The sequence below is a fragment of the Uloborus diversus genome, chromosome 7 (genome assembly GCF_026930045.1).
Source record: "Uloborus diversus isolate 005 chromosome 7, Udiv.v.3.1, whole genome shotgun sequence".
In the NCBI taxonomy this organism is placed as follows: Eukaryota; Metazoa; Arthropoda; class Arachnida; order Araneae; family Uloboridae; genus Uloborus; species Uloborus diversus.
Window position 1 is genome coordinate 93,611,179 of NC_072737.1, and position 6,000 is coordinate 93,617,178.

A 6,000-nucleotide genomic window follows, 5' to 3' on the forward strand; every position below is an offset into this window, starting at 1 on the left:
CAAAAATAAATAAGATAATTAAATAAATATTGAAAAATTACAAATTGGAAAGTAGGGTATTGAGATGGGGGAAAATGTCTGTCGGTCTGTCTGTCTGTCTGTCTGTCTGTCCGTCTGTCTGTCGGTCTGTCTGTCTGTCCCCCCCTAATAACTTTTGAATGAATAGTCCGATTCGAACAAACTTTTTTTTGTTCGAACGATCTCGGCGAGGACACCTCATTCCCATATTTCATTTTTTGATTTGAACTATTTTTTTGTTCAATTTTGAACAGTTCAAAAAAACTTAACATTAGCGCCTACGGGGAAATTCAAGGCAATTCCGAACTATGAGGCGAATTTGCTTCAAACAAGCTTTGTAGGAAAAAGATTTTGATGAAAAACTTGTGTATAAACTATCTTTTTGATTTGAACAATTTTCCGTTCAATTTTGAACAGTTCAAATCCCTTAACAATAGTGCCTACGGGGAAACTGAAAGTCAATGTAGATTCCGTACTTGAAGGCGGATTTACTTCAAACAAATTTTTTTGGAAATAACTCTTGACGCCAAACTCCAGACTTCGACTCCGAGAATTTAGGGGCACTTGACTCCGACTCCGACTTCTGTGCCCGACAATTAATCGGACTCCGACTTCCCGACTTTGACTCTGACTTCGTAGTTTGGGCAAAAATTTATACACGGTGGACAAATGACTGACTCCGATTCTTAAATATTCGACTCCGACTCCTTTATCTCAGAATGAGATTGACTCCGACTCCGCAGCTATGGTTTTAACTGTGAAATAATTATTGTTGATATGACTTGTTTTTATTTTTACGCTAAAGTTTCAATTTAGGTACTCAGTTTTTGGCGAATAAACTCGGAGTCATTTATGCTTCTACATAAAGCTATGCGCAGACGATTTTTTTTTGACAAAGAAAATTATTTCTTTAAGTTGACATTTTATTGTTTTTTTTTTTTTTTTGGTAAGTGCATTCATTTATTTAAAAAAATGTTTTTTGGCAACAGGGGAAAAGAAACGATTTTTTTTTTTGATATGATGTATTTATTTTAATGAGCTGATTAATTTTAATTATTATTTTCTCGTTTTGAAAGCTGTTAAAGATTTTTTTTAATGGAAAAAAAGTGTATTAGCTGCTTTGTTTAAAAGTTGCTGCTTTTTTTTTTTTTTTTTTTTTTTTTTTTTTTTTTTTTTTTTTTTTTTTTTACGCATAAAATTTTTTTTAGATGAGTGGGGAATATTTTATTCCTAGAAATCAGCTTAAAATATTTTAAAAATATGTTTGAAAAAATTTGCGATTTTAGCTTTTTTTTGAGAATATTGATCAGGTACTAGAAAGTAGTATGGGTATACGGGAAAGTAGGCTCATCTAGTTCTAGACAGAACTTCTTGTTATTGCTTATGAGATTAATTTTTTAGGTTTTCGCCCTTTTTGGTGCTTTATTCCTGGCCGATTTGGAGCTTTCTACACCCAAGAAGTTTCAAAATGTTTTTTGAACCCAAAACCGTTGGTTCGTTCATTGGGGGGAGGGGGGCATTCTGACGCATGAACTCCCTTAAAATAGTAATCTGTATCCGCCCCTGCTTCAAGGAATCTCTCCCGGTCGTTTTTAAAGTTGAGCTCCGAAAAATTGAAAGGTTACACAGTCAAAAATTACAGTGAGAGAGAAGATCCGGGGCTGGTTCATGGAAAATGTTTGGAATGGAATTAAAGTCTTGAAAACGAGAGTGTAGATGATCTTTTGAGATGCTTAGGCGAAGATATAGAGGTTCGATGGCATTATCCCGGAAATTTTTCGAACTTTCAAACTTTGTTGGAGGGCTGACAAGCAAACCTGGGCCTGTTGTGTTTTCCATTTATGTCTGGTATTTTCAGTATGGTTTATTGACAGTGTTATTGTTTTCGATATACTTCAACCATGGCCGCCCATTCCTTCCGAGACCCTCTACTAAATCATGCAAAGGGCCCCTTTCGTTTTGGCTAAGCTAAAAAACTAAGGTGTATAAATAATAGTGTTCCCAGTTTTTTCCCCCTTCCGGGTCCTTTTTATGCCGGGTCCGATTCAAGGGCACCCATATGCAAAATTGAAAGTGGGGGGGGGGGGGCTTCAGATATTTTCCCCATGGGTTAGGAGGGTATTTTCTCCGTGGGAACTGATTACAGGACAGATTAGAGTCATTAAAATATTTCATTTGTAATAGCTTATTCATTAATGGCTGGAGAATAAATGTTTTCACATTTTTGCAAAGAAAAAGGTACCAAAAGCAAACAAGTTCTACTTTCAAAGGGGGGGGGGGGTACTCGAGCCCTCCTTTTCCCCCTATATGGGCACCCTTGGTTCGATTCCTTTTGCTGTGGTACCATTAGTTCTACTCAAAGGCGGGGAGGGGGTGAGTATGTAGTTTTGTTTCGAGGAGAGCTTTACCATACACTCTTCTCGTGAAAACTATATGATCAATTAAATTTGATTTCATTCATATATTTTATTGATTTTTGTTATAATAGGTTAAAGCAAATGTAAAAAATGAAGCATCTATTAACTGAAGAAAAAAATCTACATTATATTTCATTGTACCTCTACTAAATAATCGATGCCTTTTTAGTAATGAAAGTATAGATGCGTGTATCATATATGCAGATTCTCAAATTCATTTCTGGCCAAAAAAAAAAAAATGTTACATTTAGTGTTTGGCCCTTCAAAATTAAATAATTTCGATGGAGTTAGTGTCGGATTTTCAAAATCTGATATGAAGTATGTATCGCTGTATTATTTTGTAAGAAAGGATGTTCACAATAACTGCAAAAATTAGAATAAATACTGCAGATACAGCATTAAGTTTTCACAATTTTTTGAATTAAAAAAAATCCATTTTAAAATGAAACTGAAAAAAAAATAAATAAATAATAAATAAAAAAGTAATGGAAAATAAAATAATAATAATCATTTCTCCATGGTAAAAAAGTATTATAAAAATCATTCTCATTTGTTAGAATGGTTTTAAAAAAAATTGGAGGTTGTTTGAAACTTTCCTTGTATATACGGCCCTTATATATTGTATATATTAATTAAATATATTATGTACAAACACAAATTAAAATTCGTATCCTATTGTAGTTTTCAAGATCTCTGAAATTTCGATTTTATCTAGTGTTCTGAGGTTCTAACCTTATGGGGGGGGGAGAGAGATACATAATTCTTAGTCCTCCGTGAATCTGCCACTATATATGCATGGGGAGGGTGGGGTACAGTGAGAAGTAAAATATAAAATTCAAGGAAACTTTGTTTCAATCGGAAAAAATTTGAGGTGGATTTGTAATGCCACTTAAGTGCACTAACACTTTTGAGAGACAAAAAAAAAAAAAAAAAAAAATCACTACTATTTAGAGTTTTTAAGATAATATAAAAAAAAGAAACCTAAAATTTCGTCTCATTGTGCCCCACGCAAGGGGCACTGTGAGACAGCATACAAGGCACAGAGAGACAGCATCTATGATTGAGTGACACATAATATGTTCAACGTTGAAAATCAAAACTAAATCACGATGAAAATAAGATTCAAATTTCATCGCACATCTAGATAAAAATTTAATTTTCAAACCACAAAAAGTTTGATTTCAATTTGTATACTTTCTCTTTTTATGAGCTGTTAGCAACAATTTAATATCTTTATTCGGAACGAATGCAACATCTAGTACAGATGGTCAAATAATAGTCAAAATGGTTTTACTTTTGCTCAAAAAACAAATACACAAGTCTCTATCGTTATCAGCGACCATTAGAACATTTCCAACATAAAAGTATTTCTGTTTAATGCAAATTCTATCATAACATCAAAGTCTCCTTCAAGTGTCTCACTATCCAACTCTTCAAATCCAGAAGATAAATTTTCGCACATTTTAACATAGTCTCATAAAATACCAAACCCCCTTTTATTTATTTATTTTTGCCACCTCAGTTGCGTCAAAGCCAAATAAATCTACTTTTTTTTCTATATTTTTGAGTTTTTAAAATTTTTTCTAGTTTTTGTGTTTTTTTCAGCTAAAATTTTTTTTCCAGGAACATCACTTGCAAGGATACTCTCTCTCTCTCTTTTACCATTTTTATAATATTTCTTCAGTCTTCAACCTTTTCCTTCTTCGGTTTTTGGATATCCTCTAAGAATCTAAGAAAACTCATTGCTACACTAGAAGAAGCGGGCTTTTTTTGCATCAGTTTTATCTATAATTTGTAGATTATTATGATCTACGTTATCTGAAATGCCACTTGGAATCAAAAGGTTAATTACAAATGAATTTCTCATGGAATTTTCAGAAAATGTCTCTTTTTTTTCTCCTCGCGTGGTTTAATTTGCATTGATGAAGTAAAAATACCTGTAAAGTACTTAAACAACAAGGCCTCTTAAATCATAAAATAAATTTAAAAAAAAACTACCTTTCTATTCTGAATTCAAGATTCACAGTGGAACTGTCTCACCCTGCCCCAACTACTACTGTCTCACTTTGCCCCACTCCGCTTTTTTCTTTTAACTCAACATTTTAAGTATTTAGTTCAAAGCTTATCCTAAATGTTTTGAATGATAATTATCTACATAGGTATAACAATGAAAATGATCAAATGGCTAAATTTTATTCATAAAAGAAAATGTTATTAATCGATACATGCAAGAGTCAAGAAAAAAACTGCTTGCCTAAAATCAGAAAAATAACGATCATTGCAAACCTAGATAAAACTTCCTATCCCAAAATCCACAAGGTCAATTGCTGCTTTTTCATGGGTGCCTAGCATCATTTACAAATTATAATTGAAAAATAAATTGAAAAAAATAATTTGAACTTTGACATCTTCAATTCAAATTATGTTTTTCGCAATCATGAGTGTGTGTGTATGTATGTAGGCGTGTGTGTTTGCGTGTGTGTGGCGGGGGGTATGTTTTTTTGTGTGGGGGGGGGTATGTGTATGTGTGTGTAGGCATGTGTGTTTGTGTTTGTGTATAGACATGAGTGTTTGGGTAATTGTATGTATGTGTAGGTGTCTGTATGTATGCGTGTGTGTGTATGTGTATGTGTCTGTATGCATGCGTGTGTAAATTAGGTGTGTGTGTGTGTATGCGCGTGTGCGTAGGATATGGACGCAACCTGGAGAGGGTTTTCGCTAGAGGAGCAGCATCGTGAGGCCGGCCGACGGTGGTGCTGCAGAGGGAGGCGGTGGGAAAATAAAATCACAGGAATTCAAAACCGTCAAGTGAGAAAAATAAGCACTCGTGATCGCTCAAAAAATGACTTTGTCTCACTGTGCCCCACCCTCCATTACATAGATGATAATTTATGGTGTCACCCCCTCCCCCATCAAACCTGCAAAAAAAATTAAAATATAAAAATATATATATATTAATTTGAATTTTTGTCATCTTGAATTCAAATTATGTCTTTTGCAATCACGAACGTGTGTGTGTATGAATGCGAGTAGGTGTTTGTGTAGACACATGTGTGTGTGTTTGTATAGGCGCATGTGTGTGTGTTTGTGTACACGCATGTGTGTGGGCACGTGTGTGTTTGTGTAGGCGCATGTGTGTGGGTGCGTGTTGTGTATGCAGTGCTGTGTGTGTACTCGCGTGTGTGTGTAGGCGTTCGTGTGTGTGTGTATGTAGTTATATATGTGTTTGTGTGCAGACATGAGTGTGTGTATGTGTATGTGTGTGTAGGAGTGTGTGTTTGTGTCTGTGCGCAGGCATGAGTGTGTGTATGTGTGTGTATGCGTGTGTGTGTAGGATATGGACGCAACCTGGAGACGGTTTTCGCAAGAGGAGCAGCATCGTGAGGCCGGTCGACGCGACGGTGGTGCTGGCAGAGGGTGCTGGCGGGAAAATAAAATGATAGCACGCCAAAAATAGTCAAGTGAGAACAATAAGCAATCGTGATTGCTCCAATCATAACTTTGAGTGTTGCATATTTTTCTTATTCGGAAAGTTTGGTTTGAAATGACTAGAACCGCACTTTTC